Source organism: Camellia sinensis, chromosome 12 (assembly GCF_055761805.1).
Source record: "Camellia sinensis isolate YWXY chromosome 12, ASM5576180v1, whole genome shotgun sequence".
In the NCBI taxonomy this organism is placed as follows: domain Eukaryota; kingdom Viridiplantae; phylum Streptophyta; class Magnoliopsida; order Ericales; family Theaceae; genus Camellia; species Camellia sinensis.
In genome coordinates, this window is record NC_138972.1 from 79596884 (window position 1) to 79609852 (window position 12969).

Sequence of the window (12969 nt, forward strand, 5' to 3'; positions counted from 1 at the left end):
TTTAACTTTTCCACAAAATTATCAAATCTTCATACTCAATTTCATAACACAATAATCATCATAAATTATCCCCAATTAATTGATTTAAATACTCATCTTAATTTCTTCAAAATAACCTTCCTATACAATAGTTATTTTCCAACCATTATTCATCATTATCTATTCTCATCTTTACAAAACATAAACTTAATTTCATAAATCAAATGTCAATTGAAGCTTTCTTCATTCCCAATATAGATTTCATAACTAGGGTTAAACATAAATTAGGCCTTTTTACTATTTGACACAAAACCACATTCTCATAACCCAAACATTTTATATTTCACTTAAATCATCAATTCAACTTCCATAAATTAAAAACCCTAGCTTCCTTCACATGTCTTTTATAAAAATCTCCTCAAAATGAGGGTTTTATGCAATAGAAATTATCACACATCTATCCACAAAATATTAGTGAAGAGAAGCAAGGAAAATCCCTACCTTAAGCAAGGAGAGAGAGAGAGAGAGAAACCCGAAGTTTCGACTTCAACGAAAACACAATCCGCTTGGATGGATTGAAATCCCTTGGTGCGCTCTACAACCTTCCTTAAGGGACCTAGGTGAGAAGATGCTTCTAGATGAGTAGATCTAGCAATCTAAGTGGGAAAAAGTTGGGTTTAGAGAGAGATGAGAGAGGCTCACGGTTTGAGAGAGAGGAAGGAGGAGAAAATTGAAATAAAACCATACTTGGAGCCTATTTATAGTAGTAGAGAAGTAGCCCTAAGTTCAATAAAATAATAGGCCCAAAACCCCCCAAAGGTAAGGCCCATTTGAACCCCAAAATCTGGAGATAAGAAAAACACGCGGGATCGACCCTTCGGGCAGAAGGGTCGACCCTTTAGGTAGAAAAGACAATTTGGCACAAGCAAGGGGGGGTCGACCCTTAGACAAGAGGGGGTCGACCCTATTTTCTAGCAACCAATACAAAAATTCTGCAACATAAGAGGGTCGACCCTTCCCAGATTGGTGTCAACCCTATAGAAAACTAGCAGAGACACTAAGAATTCAAACAGGTATAACTCTCTCGTTCGGACTCCGTTTTAGGTCGTTCTTGTGTCAAAATCGAAGCCCCAAAAACAAGCTTTCCAATGGTTCTAGCCTCACATCCAAATTCAAAGTATGGAAAAAGAAAAGGGCAAAAGAGTGAAGGCTGGTCAAAAACAAAAACTCAAATTTGGGGCTTTTGATTTAATTTTGCCTAAACACTTTGTTAAGGCTTCAATCAAGGTTCCAAATATCACCCAAGAATCCTCAATTATAAGACTTAAAGTTCACTTTCCAACCCATCAATACCAATTTGATATGAATTAGAATCCGAGTCATTACAAAAGCAACATTATATATATCCATTAAGAATCATGGATGCATATGCTCTGTTGACCTAGTTCATTAGCTTTCAATTCTTAGTTCTTTTGTCTTTATTTTCTTTCTATTATTTAGCAAAATTATTTATTATTATAAACTTATCGTAATAAATGCGGTGTTTCAACCAATAAGATCATGCAAAAGATGATGGATGAGGGCCAATTTTGTCCTCTACACACCCTACTAAAATGGGTCAAATTAATTCTATATATATTGTATCAATTTGTTAAAAGAGTATTGTAATAAATTTTTTGATCTTTCAAAAAAAACAATAAAATTATATTTGAATCATGAAGCCAAGTTTTGCTAGTTTTGATGGTAATTTTAGAAAGTTACATTGATAATATGGAGAGAATATTTGCTTTGATTTTGGTTTTGAAACCAATGTGTAAAATGGGTCAGATTGATTCTATATATACTGTATCAATTTGTTAAGAGAATATTGTAATAATTTTTTTGATCTTTCAATAAAAACAATAAAATTACATTTGAAACATGAAGCCAAGTTTTACTAGTTTTGATGGTAATTTTAGAAAGTTACATTGATAATATTGAGAGAATATTTGCTTTGATTTTAGTTTTGAAACCAATGTTTAATCAAATCATACTCAAGTTAATTTTGTCATTTTATGCCACATTAAATGTAGCTATTGATGAAAATGATAACTTTTGGCATTTGGGGGTACAGTGGGGCTAGTGGAAAAATTATAATATAAATTCGTTCTATATTTTATGTGATATAGTTTTATAATTCTATTGCTTACATATTTATTATTTTTTTTATATTTTATTTTCTATATATTACATAAAGTAATTAATACAATTAAAAAAGTACACCGTCTAATTAGAGTTTCTGAAAGGCAGGATAATTCCTATTATACTAGTTATACAGACAAAATGAATGAAAATTAATGGACTTATGTAAGAGGGGAGGATATGAATATTTTTTGTCCCACTCTATTTATTAAAAAAATTACATATAATTTTATTTTTTTGATTTATAAATAAGTGAATGGGTCTCATTCTGACATCTTTTTCTTACCCTTAAACATAAGTAAATGAGTCCGATGATCACATTTCCATTCCTGCATGAATGAGTCACATGATCACATTCCCATTCCTGTACATCATTTTGGCTATCCAAATTTATATTTGTTTTGAGAGAAATGTTAGATAAATAATTACAATTAATGGAATGTAAGTGAAAATTGTAAAAAATAACACAATTCTCATTTACATTTAGTACAATTTTCACTTTACTCCTTGTGTTTGTCATTACTTTCACCATTTCACATTTATTTGACATTCTACCTTTATTCTTAATAGTGCATTTCTATTCAAACTTAAAAGTTAGACTTACTTTTTAGATCCAATGATGTGCCAAGTAGATACGCAGTACCCTCGTAGAGTCAGCTTCTTGGAAGGATGACAAGTGCTCAGTCCGTGACAAGTGGTATCAAAGCCAGTCTAGGGGCATTGTGATGGAGATGATACATGGGACTTACACCAAGCACCTTCGTTATGGTGTCCGCACCAAGGGTGGTGTCCGCGTGGGACGGGTTCCTATGGATAGGAGAACGGACAAGCATAAAGGCAGGCAGGGTAATGCCCCCTTAACGAGGGTGTTAAGGATTGGCGGTGGTAGCAAGTCACGTACCAACTCATTGGAGATACGAGTTTTACACCAAGCACCTTGCAAACGCATTAGTTTGTGAGCGGTAAGACAAGCATGATAGATCATTATCGTATCACCTAAGTTGGACCCTTGGCATAAAGCATGGGGTACGCAGTACCACTCGTGGAGCCGGTTTCTTAGGAAGATGATAAGTGCCCAGTTTGTGACACATCACTAGATCTAGAAAATAGACTTGTATATCATTTTCTTTCTTAATATTATGTTTTATAATCTAATTATTTGTATAGAAATTTAGCTATCTTAATATAGTGGCATTTATTGATAAATGTGGGTGGAATCCCAGGATCCATCTACATGATTTTCGAACTTATAAATTAGTTTTATTAAAGAGAAGAGCAATAATACTAAATTTATTTTAGGTCAAAAAAATAACATCAAAAGTTACTTTTTTGTTTAAAAAATGACATCAAATTTTGTTTTTTTTTTTAATTTTTTTTTTGTGTCGTATCTTTTTTTTTTTTTTTATGGTCGACGAGTCTGAACTCTAGCATCCCCTAAACAAAATTTAAAACAAATAAAACAATCTATTATATAGCTTTGAAACATTGTTTGTACTTAACTACCAGATTAGCCCATGAATTCATTCTTTTTTTGTCCTTTGTCTTTCTATTTTATTTCTATAAATTTTAAAATGTGTCATAGTTATATCAGTTTTGGAAAGCAAAACTAGTGAATTATTTCGGGGTCCACTTTTGGATTATGTGGCTCAAACTTTTTTGGGTACCTCATTGTTAGGACAAGTGCATCTCGCAAAATATTCATAATTTAGAAGATTGATGCAGACACTAATTGTCCATACAAAGCTACCCATTTCGAATCATGAAGTTATATATATATATATATATATATATATATAACTTAATTATAAATTGCATTTTATATGATCTAACCTAACATTAGAGGAGAGGTAGGCCCTAATCACCCTATAAAGATCTTTTATTATTATTATTTAGTTTCATAACTTTCACGTCCGGTTAAGACTTGGAACCTCTAATCTTTATTAACATTGAAATAATACTATTTGAAAGAGTATGCTAATAACAGTTTAATAAACTATCTTGTTACATGAGAAAAATGTTAAGGTGTCGTTTGGTAACACTTACGTTTTCAGTTTTCTGTTTATATTTACAAAAATTTTAAAAACTCAAATAAAAACCTGTTTGGTAAAATTTTTGATTTATAAATCAGTGGTCTCAGTTTATAAATTAGGCCAAAAAATGAAAACACAAAAAATGTGTTTCCATTTTGAGTTTTCAGTTTTTTTTTTTTATCACCCAACATTAGCCACCACCCGCCACCATTTTCCACCACCGTCTTCCACCACCACCACCCATCCTCCACCACCACCTGCCACCACCACTCACCACCCACCTGCTACCACCAGCCACCACCCGCCACCGCCACCCACCTGCCACCCACTCGCCACCACCAGCCACCCCTCGCCACCACCGCCACCACCACCCACCTGTCATCCACCCGCCACCTGCCACCTGCCACCTGCCACTACCATTCACCGCCCGCCACCACCACCACCACCCGCCACTTACTTGCCACCACCACTCACTACCCACCTGCCACCACCATTCACTACCTACCACCACTAGCCACCTGCCCCTGCCACCACCACCACCATCACCCACTACCCACCCGCCACCCACCTGCCACCACCACCCATTACCCACTACCACCACCACCCACTTGCTACCACTTACCACCCGCTACCCACCTGCGACCACCACCTACCACCCACCACCACCACCCACTCACTACCACCTACCACCCGCCACCGTTACCTACCTACCCACCACCACCACCACCACCCGTCACCTACCCGCCATCCGCCACCCACTTGCTACTACCACCCGCCGCTACCACTACCCACTCGCTACCACCCATCACTCGCCACCGTTACCCACCCACTTACCCACCCACCATCACCACCCACCCGCCACCACCCACTATCACCCGCCATCCGCCACCCACCCGCCACCGCCATCCACTCGCTACCACCCACCCGCAACCGCCATCCACTCGCTACCACCCACCACCCGCCACTGTCACCCACCCACCCACCCACCACCACCACCCGCCACCTACCGGCTATCCAACACCACCTGCCATCGGCCACTCACCACCCACCACCTACCCGCCACCAGCCACCACCCGCCATCCGCCACCCACCACTCGCCGCCACCACCACCGCCACCACCACCACCCATCCACCCACCATCACCACCCACCCGCCACCACCCACTACCACCCGCCACCACCACCACCACCACCACCACCCACTGGTTACCACCCGCCACCGTCACCCACCCACCCACCACTACCACCCGCCACCCACCATCGGCCACTTACCACCCACCACCCGCCACCCACCACCACCCGCCATCCACCACCCACCACCCGCCACCACCACCTCCCACTCACTACCACCCACCACCCGCCACCGTCACCCACCCACCAACCACCACCACCCACCCGCCACCACCACCAGCTACCCACCACCCACCGTCACCACTTTCCACCACCGTCTTCCGCCGTCACTTGCCGCCACTTGTCATTTCTCACTCTTTTTTATATTTTAAAATTTTTTTAAACATTTTGTCAATTACCAAACGCGTTTGTAGTTTATGTTTTCTTAAAAATAAACAAAAAATAAACAAAAACCAGTTTATAAAATTTTTATAAATATAAACTGAAAACGTAAACGTTACCAAACACACCCTAAAATATGGAGAGAAAAAAAATAGAGATATATTTTTACACATTTTAAGTACTTCTATATATTTTTAAAAACTTGTCATAGATTTTTGGAATTTTTTTTTAAGGTCCCTAATTAAGATTTTATAGGATAAAAGACATATGATATTTTCATAGTAGTTGGGATCCCTCAATATTTTTTTAGAGCAATTTCGATACAAAAAAATTTCAAAACATAGAGAAATTCAATTTCTCTGATTTTCTTTGTGTTTAAAAATTTCTCTAAGTTGAAATTTCTCTGATTTGTGCGCATATAATTGAGGAGGAAGAGAAGACACCGCTCTTAAACTCCTCAAATATATTTATATATATATGCACACAAATATGTAGAGGCTTCCCTCTACAAAACAAAATCATTTTGCTACTTCCACTTCCTGTTAGTGTTTTGTTGTTTGAGATTCTTCCAAATAGATAGGTCAATATTGGCATTTTCTAATTTATAATCCACAAACATGAACAAGAAATGGAAACAAAGAAAGTAATCATTCACACAATGGCTCCCATTAAATTAGACAATCTAGAGCATGTCCAATGACTACAACACCAAGTACATAATCACCATCAATACAAGCTCTCAAGCCATAATTTTTTTCTCAAGCAATCAGATGTCGTGACTAGTGTTTTAAAAAGTTTTAAGTGTATTGAGGCACTAAAGTCTCTTGGAGCTTAAGCGTGAGGCGCAAGGCAAGGCGTGCCCCTCACCGAAGCGAGGCACAAGTTGTTGAAGATAACCAAAATATTAATATAGGCAAAATTTTTAACATAAAACAAATATTCTTAAAATTTCAAATGAGAAAAAAAAAGAACAATATTCAATATTTCAAAAATCATGAAAGATAACATTCAACGTTTCAAAAATTTCTTAAAAATAACTTTCAATCTTACTTTTCCCTATATTATTTATCTTTCTTTATCAATTTATTAACATGATTTTTTTTAAAATTTTTTTAGATAAATAACTCACATTATATAATATCTTAGTGATTTTAATTTTAAATCGGGACCAAATTGCCTGATAGCTTCAATCATTTCTAGATAAAGAACTCACATTACATAATATCTTAGTAGTTTTAATTTTAAATCGGGATCAAATTGCATGATAGCTTCAATCATTGGCCCGAAACTGTTGTAATTTACTACATTGAAAGGAATCCCAAAGCCATATACCCATCTTGCAATCCCAGAGCTTTTGCTTAATGCCTAGAGCTTTTTTTGATATGAAAATTGATGCTCAAAGCATGTGTTTACATTTTATATTAAAGGGGTAGTAATTTTATATGGTCACACACACAAAGAATAAGGATAGAGAAAAATTTAAATGAAGCGCATGAGACGTGCGCCTCGCATCTGAGCCTAAGGCGCACGCCTCAAGCGCCTTTTCTATTGCACCTCGCCTCAAACTGTCTGAAGCGTCTCATGTGTGCCTTAGAGAGCCTCGTGCCTAAGTGTGCCTTTTAAAACACTGGTCGTAACAATGCTTGTATTTAGGTCTTCAAGTCCCTACTAGCAAAAAACTTCAAATATTCACTTTTTTTTTTAAAGGCAAATTACCTACACCTCCCTTGAGATTTTACTAAATTACAAATTCTTCCAAGGTTTCAGAAATTACTTCCCGCCCCCCGAGATTTATATTCGCATAACAATTTAACCCCTACCGTTAACTAAACATTAAGAATGGTTAGCTAACATCACCAAAAAATAAATTGATGGACGATATTGCCCCTGTTGAAATCCTTTTGATAAATCAACAAAATTTACAAAATAATTACGTTAGATGGGAAACAAAAAAAATTTGAAACCATGTTTGATTTGTTGTTTGGAAAAAAATTTCAAAATATAAAAAATAAAAACTAATTTAATAAAAATAAATATGAAAAAATATATTTAATTTGTAAAAATTATTTCCAACCACTCAAAAGATAAAATTATATAAAAATAATAATTATTTTTTATTTTTTATTTCTTAACCAAATTAATTTTTAATTTTTTTAAAAATAAATTTCTTAAAATCAAACCAAACATATTCTATGAATTTTTGACAAGTAATTTCTTATATTTTTAACTTATTTAATTATTTGTTAATTTTATAATATTTTCACCATCTAACATGAGTTTTAGAGACCAATTTTTTTGATCTCTAAAAGTGAAAATTTTGTTGTAAAAAACATTTAAGGACTAATTTCTATCGTCGTGAGAATAGTCACTAAAACGTCGCCCTAAAAAGTCAAAAATAAGGCTGTTAGCGATAAAATTTTGAAAATGTCAATAATAAATAGACTTTTAGGGAGAAAATAATTTGGTCTCAAAATGGTTTATTTTTTGAGACAAAAAATTTGATACCAAAAAGATAATAATTAATCACTAATGTTTAATTTTCATTGCTAAAAATATAATGACACTTTTCGCAACAAAAATGTTTGGTCCCCTAAAAATAATTTTATCCAATAGTTTTGGTCTCTAAAACCTTAATTTTTTGTAGTGTGACAAGTGTTTTTCCATTTTAATTTTGCATTTCATAACTTATTTAAAAATGATAATTTAGCCAAACCTTAGGACGGAATCTGTAATTTAGCAAAACTTCAAGGGAAAATCTGTAATTTAGCTAAACCTCAAGGGGGTATAGGTAATTTGCCCTTATTTGTCAAAAAGGCATTTTAGTCAATTTATGATATCCATTAACGGCGTTAATTCCGACAGGACAAGATGTAATTTTTGAAACCTCAGGGGAAATTTGTAATTTTGTTAAATCTCAATGAAGGTATAGGTAATTTGCCCTTTTTTTAAATAGTATGGATGTAATTATAAGTGCAAACTACACAGACCACCATCAACTATGAACTATTGTTACTTCTTCCCTCCAATCAAAAAATGCTAAATTTTATATTATTAATCTTTTGATTTGTTTCAATCTAAACTTTATGCCGCCATTTTGTTACGAAACGACAAAAGCAACATGAAAATATGTATGTCCACAACTCAAAAGTCATTTTCCACCATTTTCCTAACAAAATGTGGAAATTGAAATGACAACAACCCAAAATTGAACACATATATATAGATATAAACAAAACTTGTAACTTGCCCTAATTATATAACCATTCTTGGTTGTCATGCAACAACTAGCTAGAAACTTATAATAAACCCTTTTTGGTCAATTCCCACATAAAAGACATCAAATCAGACTACAAGTCATTAGGCTTGTTTCACACATAGGGCTCCTGCATTTTCAATATGCAACACCAACAAGAACTCAAGTCCCAATTGTTTTCTTAAAAACTTTATCGTTCATAATTTTAGTTGAAGAGGTGTTGCGATGAATTTGTTGCGTTTGGTAGCAGAACACATGAGCAACCCAAAATACTGGTGCACAATCCCCAAACTCACAAATGAACTTCAAGGCCACGTAGTTTCAACTCGCCACTATTTTTCAGGCATGTTAGAAGTGAGATATATTTAACTCCTGAATAAGAAATGGAAAAGGTACTCCACCATCATTGCATTCTCAAGATCATTAGTGACTACAGATAACACGTATTGACTAGGGCAAATTTAATCTTCAAAATTGTTCCATTGAGACAAATATAATCAAGGATCAAACCTGTTAAAAACTTCAACTCAAAACACAATGAAACACAAAACTTCAATTTTTTAACCTAACAACGTAATAATAAATTCCACATAGTTCAATAAAAATAGAAAATTGCAACAATAGCAAAAGCTGAGAATTAAGAACACTATCACATATTACAAACCAATAGTTCATTCAAGAACCAAAATAGTTTAAAACTACCTGTCTCACTAAAACAAAAGTTGTCTATAACCATATTTGTTGGACACTATTTATTGAAAAATGTTGTAGAAGACATGAAGTGAAATTGAAAGACACACATTATCCTCTCTTATACACACTCATTCCACTTTATAACGGAATTCATTCCACTTTATAATGGTGCTCCGTCTCCCTCAGTCTCAATTTTGTTTGCTCTCTTCATTTCTCTCTCTTCTCATTTTCTCTCACCGTTCAAGGTCTAGGGTTTTTTCTGTCTCTCTTCATTCTCCTCAAGCTAAACTGCCTCAACAGAGTACTTTTTCAGATCTAATTCTAAATCCATCGATTCTTGAATCAATTTGGTTGAAATTTCTTTACGATTTTTTGTTTTTCTTGATTCTGATTCTGATAATTTTGCAAAGGAAGATAGACCAGTTGAGTGAAGTAGGATTGAGTTGATTCTGATTCTGATAATTTTGCAAAGGAAGATAGACCAGTTGAGTGAAGTAGGATTGAGATCATCAGGATCGAGACAGGGACCAGGACCAAGACCGTGATCGGTCGAGTCGAAGCAAGAGGAGGAGAGGAGATAGGTTGATTCACGGGAGTAATAGAGAAGATGATAGTGAGGACAGTTCAGAGGAGAGCGTGAACGATGAGGACGACGATGACGATGACAATGGAGTCGCCACTGCATTGTCGATCTAGGGTTTGATTGGAGCTTTAGGGTTTTAGAGCCCCTTGAGACTCGTCATGGCTACTCCGTTTCACCTACCCGTCACTACTGCTCAGGTCCTCTCTCTCTATATATATATATCTATATATATTCACTCTCTCTCTCTAAAAAGATGGATCTTTGAATTTTAGGTTGGGACGTACTTTGTTGGGCAGTATTACCAGGTACTTCAGCAGCAACCAGATTTTGCTCACTAGTTTTATAGTGAGGCCAGCACTATGCTTCGTATTGATGGGAACTCAAGAGAGACAGTCACGACAATGCTGGTATTGTCTTTTTAGATTCTCTTTGTATGTTTGTGAGTGTGTGTATGTACTTGAATTTATGTATTTGAATTATAGTTGAGGGTAGATTTCCAACAATCAAATGATGAGAACTACACTTTTGAAACAGGAAATGGGTTTTTGTTGTCTATCATACAATTCTAGTATCAAATTTACTAATGTTTTGTTGAATTATACACAAATTTGTGGAAATTTCCAACAATCAAATGATGAGAAATTCACCTCTTTTGTTTTCTTCTTCTTTTTTATTGAATTTTATTCACAGCAGTTATAGAATTGAGCCTCTCATTCAGTTTCTTTAGAAGCATGTTTAATTTTATGACCTCAATGGTATAATAGTAACATGATGGATTGCATTGTAGCATATATGAGTTAACCATTAGGGAATAATGTTTTGTTTATGTTTTCTTTGAGGGTTGTTTCCATGTCCTCTAAGAAAATTAAGAAATGAATAATAATCTTTTTCAGTAATTAAATTTCCTTACACGTTTGTGTATCTTTCTTCTGAAGGTCTGGTATAGCGAACTGGAAGCTCATCTTAAATTCATATCGTGACATATTTGAAGAGAGAACTGAGGTGAGAAGTGTTATGATCATTTGCAAGTGTCTTTGTTTGGTTTGGCATTCTTTTTCTTTGTGCTAAATATCTGAGGTTATTTTGTTTAGGTTGATTTGAAGGACAAGTGGAGAAATATGATACGGTATTGACTTTTCTAAAAGGATTCTACAGTTGTTTGTATTATAGTTGTGGTATGCCCATTTATCTTGCTTTTCTCCTTGTATACCCTGAGTTCATTTAAGTGAGGTTCTTAAAACATAAAGGGTTGGCAATAAATTCTAATTTATTTGAAGTATCATTTCAGAGACTTTTGTAGACTGTATATAATATTTGTACATCATGTTCTATACTTGTAGTCAATGTCCTAACATGCTAATATTCAAAGAATGATTGGGATGATAGTTCTTGAAGGTTGATTTTGTCTTCATTGCTTAAATACAGTAACTTTCCACCAACAATATCTCTACACTACTCAGGTTGGAGATTGTTATGCATCTTATATATGTTTAAAAAAAGTTGTTGCTTATGTTCTACTAGTTGTTGCTTGTATGTACAAATATATATATATATATATATATATATATATTAAAGACTCAAAAATTACTGGAATAAAGCTCCCCAGCCCCTTCTTTGTTTGTGAATATATGAATGTGTTATGCATTTTTTTTTTATCAGCTTGAATGTTTTATGCATAATAAAGCTTTCCAAGCATAGATAGGTTTTGGGTTCAACTTGTATGGTTCTACAGAATTTGGGGAAGCTCTAGTATGGCTTGAGATGGAACTAAGCCAAATAACCTTTTTCCACCATCACTTAGCATACTTGTCAGCGACATAGTGACTTGGCTTTATAATTTCATATATTAAGATATATTATGCTTATCTAATTTTATGCTCTGTTTTTTTATTCTGATGAATATATTCTTTAGACTTTGAGACCCAAAAAAAAAGTGTCTAACCCACATATTATTTTACAGATTGCAATTGTATATTCTTTCTTTGCAATATGCTCTTTTTTACGTGTACTACATGTAGTAAACTTGACTTCACATGTTATTCTACAGATTGCAATTGTATGACTTAGTTGAGCACAAGGTTCAAGGTGATGGTAATTGTTAGGTTAGTTGTTCTTCTTTCTCCCCTTCTAAATAGTAAGTTGAGTGTACATACATATAAATATATATTGCTTACCCTAAATCGTAACTATTTAATGCAAAATTAACTTTTTCTTCTTGTGTGCGCTAGTGGTGGGGAAGTGGTTGCTGACAACATTTGTTGCATTTGACATAATGTCAAAAGATACAGGCCTAACAAGTAATAGAAACATTATTATGTGTCTTCATAAAGGGTTGGAGGGTGGTCATACAGTCATTGAGAGGGGAACTGAAATTTACCCCTTGTTTTATGCAATTTCAATAGTTTGTTTAGAGCAGGGGATTGGACTTATTTAAACCATGTCTTTTTTGTCTCATTTTGATGTATTATTGTATGAGTTTTGCATGTCACTAGGTCCTCAGTATTCAGCATGTCCTCAGAATTTCTCTACTTGAATAGTCACTGGAAATCTAATGCCTTCTTGTCATGTAATTTGCGTTTTAATGCATATGCCATTTGTTTCTTATTTAAAATTATAGCAACCCCAGTTTTGACCCATCTCTTGTGGTGTTCCAGACTCGAGTTTGTATGGTTTGAAGGGTGGTTTATGCCTTATTTTTCCCTTGTCTTCCCTTTAATGTTGGTTATTAGGTTGTGGTTG